The 12,936-nt window shown below is 43.3% G+C and overlaps 1 pseudogene; it reads right to left on the minus strand.

Annotated features, from left to right (window-relative positions):
- Positions 1 to 9,131: 9,131 nt before the first annotated feature.
- LOC141322088 (P2X purinoceptor 7-like) lies at positions 9,132 to 10,096 on the minus strand (annotated as a pseudogene).
- Between the last annotated feature and the right edge of the window lie 2,840 nt (positions 10,097 to 12,936).

The following is a 12,936-nucleotide window of genomic DNA, read 5'->3' on the forward strand; positions in this document are numbered from 1 at the left end:
GTCCCTGCTCCATGCAATGGACGCTGCATGTGAAGATATTACAGGAGATAATTGTAGGGGACTTGCAGTGCTTGCACAATGCCAGGGACGAAGCATTTTGGGGGCACTGACTGTTTAAATGAGAAGGAAATTTAGTTTTGATACATGAGTGAACTGTTTTGGTAAAGGTATGAGCTGTTGCAGGTGAACCATGGTGTTGAGCAGAATCATCCACATTATTTTGGCAAAAGCACCAAGAGTGTTGAGAATGTCCGGTCTGTTTCAAGAAATGAGCCAAAGCAATTGAGAAGGATATTTGCCATTTTTGTGGCACTGACTTTTTATATGGGAAAGGAATTTAGTTTTGATGCATGAGTGAACTGTTTTTGGAGAGATATGAGCTTTTGCAAGTGAGCTATAGTGTTGCTGAACTGTAACACTGTTTTGCCAAATGATCTTAGAATTTTGAGAATGTAATTTCTGTTTCAACCAATGGAGAAAAACTGTAATTACAGTCATGCATGTTCTCTGATGGAAAAAAGTAAAAAGCATGATTGATTTGATACTGTTTCTATGTTAAATCAATGTTAAATCAGTGATTTAAGTTAAAGAAATGTTGATTTAATGACCATCTTGATCGATTTTTCACCATTGAAATAACATTATTTCAGGGTGCAAAACTGACAAAAAAAATGTTAAATTTCAACATTGATTCAATGATAATATGATTGATGCCTTAGCATTGATTCAATGTTGATTCAGTGTTGGTCTGCTATCTAGACAGACAGACAGACAGACAGTCAGTCAGTCAGATAGATAGATAGATAGAGTTTGAAAAGTTCAAGTTTAAAAAGTTTTAAGTTTGATGGTTTTCAGTCTGAAATATTTTGAAGTTTAAAGTAGTTTTAAAGCTTATGTTATTTATTTGTTTTATTTGTTTGGACACATTAAATATTGGCTGGGGTCGTTTAGAGCCATTTGAAGCTGCATTTAAACTGCATTTCAGAAGTTCAAACTTCGGGGCACCATACATATCCATTATATAGAAAGAAATCCTGAAAAGTTTTCCTCAAAAAAAAAAAAAAACAATTTCTTAATGACTGAAGAAAGACATGGACATCTTGGATCACAAGGGGGTGAGTACATTATCTGTACATTTTTGTTCTGAAAGTGAATAATCCTTTAAAGGGTCACAAAACTCTAAAACACTTTTTTTGAGTTGTTTACAGATGTATACATGTTGTACATTGCTTAAAACAGTAATATATGTCACTAAAAATGTTACAAAGTGGAAATTGGTAATTTTTGCGCTTTTTGTGACCATTTCGTGCATCCGGTTTTAAAAGTTACGTAGATGCAGTTTTTTTTTAGCGCTCATTGGCTGCGTGGCTTGTACAGTACCGATCTACGTCATCGGCTTGACGGCCCCTTTTAAGCATTATTAATGAGCAGTGTAACATTATACATAACAAAGAACTCGTCTAATCCAATCACTGCACCGTGCTTTGCATGAGCTATCGCAGTACTTATGCATTGGAAAGTAGCACTTGTGTCACTTGTTTACGTTGGCTGGCTTGCTGTTTCTGAGACATGGTTCGTGTTTGTGCCTTTCTAAATTGTAACAAAACAAAAGAGTTGTTTTCGTTTCCCCGCGATGCGACCAGAGCTAAAGTTTGGAGGCGCGCTGCTGGGTTGCGGAGTCCTACGAAAACACACAGCAAATTTGTCTGTAAGGAACATTTCATACCGGACAGTTTTTTGAATTGGGGACTTGTGCAAACCGGTTTCGCGGATCGTCTTCTTTTGAACAAAGATGCCAGTCCAGTTCCTTTCGATTCTGCCATCTGCACGAAAAAAGGTAGGTGTTTGATTTGCACATCTTATTTGAATTTATATTATATGATGTTATCGTGAACAACAACCCCTAATTTTTATGTTCGGTATTACGTCCGCTAGGGGTAAGACGCAATAAAAATAGACTCTCATCAAGCCGTCAGACCAAACACACGAAAACAACATTAATTGATTATTTGATTTATTTAAAAGATGAGAAAAAACATTTAGTTTAGTGGTTCTTATGGACTTCAGAGAGACCCAAGGCCCAAAACAACGAACAAAATCAAACTAAAAATAAATCACACTAAATAACCTTCAAAAGAAGATAAGAAAAATAAATTACAAAAACCTTACCTAACTACACTTACAAAAACATAAAGAACGAATTCAAACAAAAGAGCAGGTCTCTCCTACAAAGACCACATAATTGGAACATGAGTAAAGGATGAACAATGATCTTTGGTCTGGCGGCTGACGGAGTCTGGAACAGCGCGACCGGCCCGAAGTCACACCCGCTCACTTCTGGATAAGCGGAAGAGGCGTTTTAAAAGGACCGCCGATTGACGTCCAATAACCGCTGATAGGCGGTGCCACAACTGGCAAATCAGCGGCGATCTAACACAAAACAAGAATGAATAAGAAAAACATAACAAATACAGAATACAACAACATAAAAACACATAACGTAACACCCCCACCGCTAAAAATCAACCCCCGGTTGATTACATCCTACATTACACGAGATAGAGCGTCCGCCAAAACATTATCTTTTCCTTTTTTATAACAAATTTCCAAGTTGAATTCTTGGATAATTAGTGCCCAACGCATTATGCGTTGATTCGAATTTCGCATGCGGGACAGAAAAACCAGTGGGTTATGATCTGTAAAGATCACTACAGGAAGTGAACTTGACCCCACATACACCTCAAAATACTGTAGGGCAAACAGCAACGCCAAAGCCTCTTTTTCAATCGTGCTGTAGTTTAACTGAGGTTTTGAGAACTTTCTCGAAAAATAACAAACGGGATGGTCAATTCCGTACACATCCTCTTGCAGAAGGACCGCACCAGCTCCAGTAGAGCTAGCATCCACGTCGAGTTTGAACGGCAGAGAGAAATTGGGAGCAGACAGTATTGGCGTGCTACACAGAAGAGCTTTAGCGGACTCAAAGGCTGTCTGACATTCGTCAGACCATACGTAATCTTGATTCTGGCGGAGCAAGTTAGTTAAGGGCAACACCACATCAGAGAAGTTTTTGCAGAAACCTCGATAGTATCCAGCCATACCAAGGAAACGTCTCAACTGCCGTCGCGTACTTGGAACCGGAAACTGTTCGATAGCTTGCACTTTGGCTGCCACAGGACGAACTTCACCTTGGCCCACCTGTTTGCCTAAGTAAGTTACAGTTGCTCTTCCAAAGTCACATTTTGCCAGATTTAAAGTAAGCGAAGCAGCATGTAAACGGTCAAATACGACCCCAAGCGAGTTCATGTGTTCACCCCATTCAGAGGAGTAAATTACGATATCGTCCAAATATGCGTCACAGTTAGGAATGCCCGCCAACACTTTGTTCATTAAACGTTGAAAAGAAGATGGCGCGTTCCGTAAGCCGAACCCCATGACAGTATATTGAAGTAGGTCGTCAGGAGTAACAAACGCTGATATTTCAGCTGCACGGGGAGTTAATGGCACTTGCCAATAGCCCTTGAGTAAATCAAGCTTCGTAACGAAAGCAGCAGCCCCCACTCGGTCAACACAGTCCTCCATACGAGGCAACGGGAAAGAGTCAGGCTTCGTTATCGAATTGACCTTCCTGTAGTCAGTGCAGAAACGAGCCGATCCATCGCTCTTCGGGACTATAAGGCAAGGCGAACTCCAGGAGCTGGTACTTGGCACAGCCAATCCGTTCTCAAGCAGATATTCGACTTTGTGCTGCATAACCTGACGCTTCGTCGGGTTCACTCGATAAGGATGTTGCTTGATCGGTGGATGATCCCCTACATCAATATCATGGTACATAACAGTTGTTCTAGAAGGCACATCAGAGAACAAAGACAAATAGGACTGAATAAGACCAGAAATATCCTCACGACAGCTTTCAGACAGATATGACAGATATGACTTCAAATCTTTAAGGATTTCTGAATTTTGCAATCTGGCACCAGCAACAGAGGCATTCCGGATTGTCAGGCCATCGATATCTGGGTCGTAAGAAGCAGACATAACAGATACAGGCGCAGCTGAAGCCGTAGAACTTTTAAACTCGGTGTCTCTCGAAACATAAGATTTTATCATGTTTATATGACATACACGAGTTTTTTTTCCCCGATCAGGCGTGCGAATTACATAGTCTGTTTCACTAAGTTTGGCATCAACAACATACGGGCCCGAAAATTTGGCCTGTAAAGCTGAACCAGGAATGGGCAAAAACACCAACACCATGTCACCCGGTTCAAAAGAACGGGAGACAGCTTTCTTATCAAATCGAGTTTTCATTTTCGTTTGAACGGATGCCAAAGCAGCACGGGCTAAATTACACACACGATGCAAACGTTCACGAAATGAACTAACGTAATCCAAAATGTTGGTAGCATTACTCGTCTGGTCACCCATCATCTTTTCTTGCAACAACTTCAACGGACCTCTCACTGTGTGCCCGAAAACTAATTCAGCAGGGCTGAAGCCAAGCGATTCCTGTGCGGCAAATAACAATAAAGGTAAACCCTCGTCCCATTCTTTCTCCGACTCCACACAAAATGTTTTTATCATAGTTTTCAAAGTTTGGTGAAAACGTTCTAACGACCCTTGTGATTCCGGATGATGTGAACTAGAAGTCTCATGTCTAATATTGAGCTGTGATAAGACTTGCTTAAATAGCCGCGACATAAAATTAGTACCCTGATCGGTCTGTACCACTTTTGGTAACCCGAAAGTTGAAAAAAACTTGATCAAGGCTCTCAGGACCGTTTTAGTCTTTATGGTACGCAGCGGCACAGCTTCCGGGAAACGAGTGTTAACGCACATCATCGTCAGTATAAATTTGTGTCCAGACACAATCTAAAATCACACGCTCGAACGGTTCACCTATGGCTGGGATAGGACAAAGAGGAGCGGGAGGAATCGATTGATTTGGTTTACCTACAGTTTGACAGGTATGGCATGATCGGCAATATTTCACAACGTCTGATCTCAAACCAGGCCAAAAGAAATAACGCAAAATCCGATGATATGTTTTTGTAATGCCCCAATGACCTGAAAAACTGTGATCGTGAGCTAAAGCCAACACGTGAGAACGGAACTGAATGGGCACAACTATTTGAAAAACTGCATCAGCTTCGCAGTCGGAAGTAACCGGTGCTCTTTTCCGCATCAGCAAATCGTTTTCCCAAAAATACGCAACAGGATTTTTAAAAACATCCTTTTTCTCCACTGCGGCAATTCTACACCGAGAAAGAGAGGTGTCCTGTTTTTGCGCGCTAGCTAAAGTAACCCTGTCGATAGGTAATGACAGGTCAATTTCAGCACCAGGCACAGCGGACAGCGACTCGGCGCACCTACGCTCCGTTACTTCAGGGAATTCCTGACACACGTCACTGCAGTTAGGGGAAGCCAGGAAACTATCAGAAAGTTCCACAACATCACTAAATTTCCGTGATTGCGCTCGCGTAATCGCGCAAGTAGGAAACACGGAAGTTAACGTTGAAGTGAGATCAACAACATTTCGTGGTTCAGAGAGCGGATCATCCACTACTTCGCGGGTGTGACTTCGGGAAACGGCGAAACTTTTCCTCCGGCCAAATCATTGCCGAGGATAAAATCAACTCCCTTGATAGGCAGTTGCGGTCGAACAGCGATCTTAACGATACCAGAGACCAAATCAGACTGGATGTTCACACAATGTAAAGGTACTCGCAGTATACCTAATTCAATGCCCTGGATCAATACATCTGAACCACAATACGAATCATTCGAAAAGGGCAAAATTTTGCTACACACGAAAGACTGGCTCGACCCAGTATCACGAAGGATGCGAACGGGAACTTGATCTTCCTCTTGACCACCAAGAGAAATAATACCCGTAGAAACGAACGGCTTATATCCCACATCAATTTCATCCAAATCAATTTGCGAATCTGAAACACGAGCAAAACCAACGCTCTTTGGGCCCTGATATTTAGGCGACTGGTTTTTCTTCCTCAAAACGGGGCAAACGGCAATGAGATGGCCGGTCTCATGACAATAGAAACACTCACGCGGTTGATTTTGATTAGACGGAGTAGTTTTTACATATTTCGGGCTCTTTTCTAAACTGAGCTGGGAGGATTCACGACGGACCGACGGAACAAAAACATTTTTGTGAGTTAACACAAATTCATCAGCGGTAACCGCTGCTTGCGCGAGAGTGGTAACTTTCTGCTCATTCAGATGTACCACAATCTTATCCGGCAACGTGTTCTTAAAATCCTCCAATAACACAAGCTCACGAAGGTTCTCAAAATTAGCTACCTTGCTGGATTGACACCACTTATCAAATAGAGTTCCCTTTTCACGGGCAAACTCAACAAATGTCTGATTGGCGACCCTTACATGAGTACGGAATTTTTGACGGTAAGCCTCGGGAACCAACTCATAGGCTCTCAAAACAGAGGCCTTCAAAACATCGTAATCTAAACTTTCCTCAAGGGACAAAGCAGCACAGACTTCCTGCGCTTTACCAGTCAGTTTGCACTGGAGCAAGAGAGACCAAATCTCCCGTGGCCACTGCACTGCGACAGCTATGCGCTCAAACGCATTAAAATAAGAATGAATCTCAGCTTCTCTAAACGCAGGAACTAAACGAATTTGCCTACTAATATCAAAATCACCGGCACTTAGATGTGGGCCAGGAGAAGCAACACTAGGTGCACTAGGTATAGAAGTTGGGGTTTGAGTCACAACTACCGGCGCCGTCGACAACCGGCGTGCACCCTGAACTTCCAGTTCACACTGCTTTACGCGCAAAAGCTGCGTGTCATGTTCTTGTCGCTTCACTTGTAAATCGAGTTGTTTAAGTTGTATAGCCAATTTAAGATCTTCCGTACTCAGACCCACAAGTGAATGAGGAACAAAGCTTCCATCTGCAGCTTTAACAGAAGCCCCAGCTCCCAACTCGTCTGCAGTGGGCGCAATAACAACTAAATTCCCCAACGCCGATTCAATTTTTAAAACCCCAGTCGACACCAAATTCTCCTGTACCACATCACGAATAACTTGCTTAGTGGCCACTTTAGATATAGGTATATCATAATAATCTGCGACAAGAATGAGATCAGATTTACGACACGTCTGTAAAGCCTCAATCGTAGGAGTTTGCTTAAAAGCCTCAATAGAAAACTCCATAATTTCTTCTCCCCCCGACACAAGTAAGAATCGCCAATCAGAAAAAAAAGTAAAGAATACTTACCAGCAAAGTAGACTAATCATAAGAAAATGGCCAAATAGGAAAAACGGACGAGCCCCCAATTATTACGTCCGCTAGGGGTAAGACGCAATAAAAATAGACTCTCATCAAGCCGTCAGACCAAACACACGAAAACAACATTAATTGATTATTTGATTTATTTAAAAGATGAGAAAAAACATTTAGTTTAGTGGTTCTTATGGACTTCAGAGAGACCCAAGGCCCAAAACAACGAACAAAATCAAACTAAAAATAAATCACACTAAATAACCTTCAAAAGAAGATAAGAAAAATAAATTACAAAAACCTTACCTAACTACACTTACAAAAACATAAAGAACGAATTCAAACAAAAGAGCAGGTCTCTCCTACAAAGACCACATAATTGGAACATGAGTAAAGGATGAACAATGATCTTTGGTCTGGCGGCTGACGGAGTCTGGAACAGCGCGACCGGCCCGAAGTCACACCCGCTCACTTCTGGATAAGCGGAAGAGGCGTTTTAAAAGGACCGCCGATTGACGTCCAATAACCGCTGATAGGCGGTGCCACAACTGGCAAATCAGCGGCGATCTAACACAAAACAAGAATGAATAAGAAAAACATAACAAATACAGAATACAACAACATAAAAACACAAAACAAAAGTTTTTTGTTAAAGCATTTTAAATAATGTGCTTGTAGTACTTTGTGTCTTTTTGCACTACTTGGTAACGTGTTGTTGTTAAATGTTCGTAAAACAATTGCAGTTAATTAATGCATTATTGAGAAAATAAGCTTGGTCGTTTGTAAAGTATCAAGTGATTCACACTATGTAACTGCATACATTCTCACCTTAGATCATAACTCGCAGCTATGCACTACAATGAAAACAGTGCAAGAGAACAAGCAACAACTGCTACTGGACAGCTAAGATGGCACATGCAGTATCCTCGCTACAAAAAGGGAGAATGCACAGTGAGGCCAATAAAGACAAGGCCTACATATGGTATGCAATTTAGCAGCATTGCCTATATGCAATTACCAAATAGTTTTTGTTCTTAATGTTCTTTTCATTCTGCAGGGTATGTGGATCGATTACTGGAGGTTCTTTTTGAAAGTGTGTTAGAGGACCCGAAGCAGTTTCAGGACGAGCTCAAGAAAGTGCACATTCCAGAACACTTGTGTACACAGTTCACAAGACCTGAAAAATTAGAGGCTGTAGCAATGCACACTTCACGCTTCAAATCCTTCACAATGGAGTAGAAGAGCCAGCTGATGTTCACAAATGCAGAATCCTTGTTATTTATTTTAAGTACAGTTTATTTTTATTTATTTATAGATTTTGTTTTCTTTCCATTTCAAACTTATATTTATATGTATATTTATAGTTGTAAATTCTATTTAAAATAAACATTAGTAATGGCAATTAAAACTGATGACTGTCTTATTGTGCTGAATGTTTCACCATTTAGATACTTTTCACAATGTGACCTTTAACATGTCCATTTACATGTCTATTATACTAGCCATTTAGTAAATGTGTCCCCTGCTTTGTTTCTTTGAGTGCTATTATCAAATGATAATCTACCAGTCTACCACTTGCAAAGTACCGCATAATTTGTTCTGTTTACATATTTCATCATGACTGTGAATGCTAATGTTAGGTTATATTCTACTTAGCATCCAAATGTCATTAAATCAGTAAAGGTTAAAGATTTTTTATCATGTGTGTCTTCATGAAACCCTAATATGTCTCTTTTAAGTGTATATTGATTATATGTCAGCAAATTAATGTTTTTAGGTCTATGTACAAGTTTAGGAAGCAGAGAAACTACCATTCGTTGCAAATACATATTTTTATTTACTACAAATTTAACAAACTCAAATAGTTACATCAATCAAGTGGAGGGGGTACAAAACCAGTATAATTTTCACTTTGTTCTGGGAACTGCTGTCTGATGCGTGTAACTGCACATGAGGGTATGACCACTCTGATGTGTCTGCCCAGCACCATCGGACCAAATTTCTGTATGCCAGGTGTCTGTAAGAACTGATGATAACATACAGGTTCGTTTATATTGATACACTGTTCAGTATCATAAGTGTAGTGTTTACAAAATAAGGCAGTCAAATAATATTATTTCGCAAAAAAATATATAAAGACCAACCTGTTGAGGGAAGGGTTTTGAAGATCTCCAAACAACTGACGATACGTGCCATACACTGCCTGCAGAACGTATGGGTTCAAAGCGACAGGCTCAAAACCTGGATGATCCATTATACAGGAAACACCGTTCACCTGTTCGCATCTGTGCCAAACCTATTTGCCAGAAAAGTGATTTTAGTACTTGTTGGTACAGGCTGGAACATCAATACTTTTAGGTGATATTGCTTCAGACACCATTCAGTGCATTGGTAGTGTTACCTGTGTTATATCTTTACAACATACGTTCTCCCCGGGACCGAGTCTGGAGCAATTACCACACGAACACCTATTATAAGATTACAATATGATGCACATGTATAACATTACTTTAAAACGGGACATAGTGTCTGCAAACCAAAAAGTGTCTACTTTACGTTTGCAGCGTTCATATACAAGATCAACTTAGAATTACTAATTTGCTATTGTGAAAATATTACACGCTACCAGTGTGACACTTCTATCGGTGCTTCATCTGGTTCGTCTTCACGCTCTTGTGTATGCTCGTGAGGGTCCAACGGTTCAAACTGATAAGGCAGTGGACCTGCACTGTCATCATTTTGATCAAACTGTGGGGATTCTGGTGGGGAGAAGTCCTCCACTTCCACACTGCTCTCAGAACCGCTGTAGCTGCTGCTCTCGGTGTCGCTGTCCATCTTGCCAACGTGTGTGTGTTTACATTGTCGGTGTGCAAATTAGCAGAATTTTTTCACTTATTGTCACTCCCCATTTAATGCAGTCTCCGCCTTGTCTCCACACTCTACCCCCACCCCTTACCTCCAGTGAACAATGCCCCTTTTCAGAAAGTTTTTCAAACCAGAGGTGTGAAAAAGCACCTCTGAAACAGGGGGGTGTTGTGACCCTTTAATAATCGCCAAACACGTTCCAGGCGCAGACAACCAAATTGCTGACTCTTTATCTTGCTTTCTGTTTCAGAAATTCAGGAAGCTGGCTCCAGAGGCGGACCCATCCCCAACTCCAGTTCCTCCTTATTCAGAATTAATATTCCCATGACCCACCAACTGAAACCTCTCCTCGACGCTTCTCTCAACACTTTCCTCCAAGCAGTTTCTCCCAGAACTCTCCAGTCATACATAACAGCATGGAGATGCTTCAATTCTTTCCACCTCTCGTACAATACACCATTCCCTGATTTTTCGCTACTTTCAATTACCTCATTTATCTCCTTCATCAACAGCGTAAAGGGCCTCCAAGTTGGGTCCATCAAGGGCTTCCCTAAGCGGCGTCCAATTTTTTCATAAACTGATATTCGGCGCCCCCTCGCCCGAAATAGGTAACGCACAAACCTCCCTTCTGATCAAAGGGATCCAACGTTCTCGGCCCACCCGACCCGACCCTCGTCAACCCATAATGCTAGACATCCTCACAAGATGTATCCACACTCTCCGCACAGGTTACCAACCCCTAACACCGCTCGCATACTCGACACCGTGTTTATTCTAGCTTTTTTCGGGTTCCTTCGATGTTCAGAACTCACCACCTCCTGCAAATTCGACCCCAATTCCAACCCTACCATCTCAGACTTAACAGTACTCGACAGCGAAACAATTTCTTTCTTTATCAAACAAAGCAAGACAGACCAAGTCAGAAAAGGCCATCTTATTTACATCTTCAACCTCTCTTCTCCAATCCAACCGTACCAGACCGTCCTCGAATTCCTCCGCCTTAGAAATTCCCAGGCCAAATCCCCCCACGAACCCCTATTTCTAGATGAATCCAAAAATCCGGTCACTCGCTTCTGGTTCCAAAAACACCTCAAATCCGTCCTTCAATCGTCAGGTATCCCAGCAAAAAATTTCTCTGGTCACTCCTTCCGCATCGGGGCAGCAACTTCAGCAGCCCAAAAAGCCCTCTCCAAGCAGCAAATCCAAACTCTAGGAAGATGGTCTTCAGAAACCTTCCAAAGCTACATCAGGACTAACCAATTTCACATCAAAGAAGCCCACAAAACTCTCATCGGCTATCAATCCACACAATTTTCCCCTTCCGCCCCACCCCACCATTCGATGCCGTGAGCCTTGGTCTCCCATCGGATGCCGCAGGGGCCCCCCGGTCAGACATTCGTATGTTGCGACACCACAGTCGGCAGGGCCTACCCGTCCGATCAAGAGCCTTGGTCTCCCATCGGACACCGCGAGAGCCTAACCGAACTCGCAATTTTCCGTTCCGTCTGCCCTGCAATTACTAACTCCTGTCAAACGCTACAACAGCGTTCCTGTCAAGCAAGACTGGCCCCTAAAGTTCCGTCAAATAAATAAATAAATACTTTTAGATCTTCCCATCCCTGACCTTATCCCTTCTACGGTCAGCGAGGCATTCCAGTCTGATGCCGTGAGCCTTGGTCTCCCGTCAGGCACCCCAGGAACCTCCCGACCACTCAACTTTACCATTCCGTCGTACGTTCAGCGGGGCCCACCCGTTCAATGCCGTGAGCCTTGGTCTCCCGTCGGATGCCGCAGGGGCCCCCCGGCCAGACAATCTTACCTCTTCGACACCACAGTCGGCGGGGCCTACCTGTCCGATGCCGTGAGCATTGGTCTCCCGTCGGACACCGCAGAGGACCCCCGGCCAGTCAACCTTACTTTCACCCTACAGTCGGCAGGGCCTACCCGTCCGATCAAGAGCCTTGGTCTCCCATCGGATGTCGCGAGAGCCTAACCGACCTTGCAAATTTTTCCGTTCTGTCCGACGGTCGGCGAGACTCAACCGTCCGATGCCACAAGTCTCGACCTCCCGCCGAACACTATCCGAGCCCCTTTAGGCCAACTCACATCTTTCCCCCCCCACCTGGCGAGGCTTACCCATTTGAGGTTCTGAGTCCTGATCTCCCCTCAGATGTCGGCGAGAGCCCTCCCAAGTTGGGTTTTCTTTTCATTCTCCCCAGCCGGCGAGGCTTACCTGTTCTGAATCTTGATCTCCTGTCGGAGGCTTCATGGGCCCTCTCGGTCAGCCATTTTCCACTGACCAACAGGGGCCGGTCGACCAGAAGGGCCCACTTGCCATTACCGCAAGCTGCTCCGGTCAAGGCAACTCAGGCTCTCCTGGTCAGGCCCCAACTACGCTGCTCCTCCATCGGCCGGTAGACCTCACCCATTCCAACGCCGTGTGCTCCCGTTGAGTATCGGTTTGAGCCCTCCCGAACGGGCGCCCCAAAATCTCAAAAAAAAAAAGAAAAAGAAAAAATACCAGCAGCCGGTAGGGCTTACCGACCTGATACCTCTCCCATCAGGAGTACGTAGGCCGTCCCAGCCAGCTAACCAAACGACTTCTCTCTCTAACAACAGCCCCCGTCAGATCTCAGCGCTTTGGGGGGTCCTTAGTCCGGCGGCTGTCCTACTTTCCATTGCTTATTGGGGGTACTCTAGGTTCGGGCCATTCCCGAGCTCGGAGCCCTTCCCTGGACAGCACGCCAAACACGCTTTACATACTTCAGCTAATTATATATAAGTGTGAACTCGTAAAATAACATTCTTAC

This window comes from Garra rufa, chromosome 1, assembly GCF_049309525.1.
Source record: "Garra rufa chromosome 1, GarRuf1.0, whole genome shotgun sequence".
Lineage (NCBI taxonomy): Eukaryota > Metazoa > Chordata > Actinopteri > Cypriniformes > Cyprinidae > Garra > Garra rufa.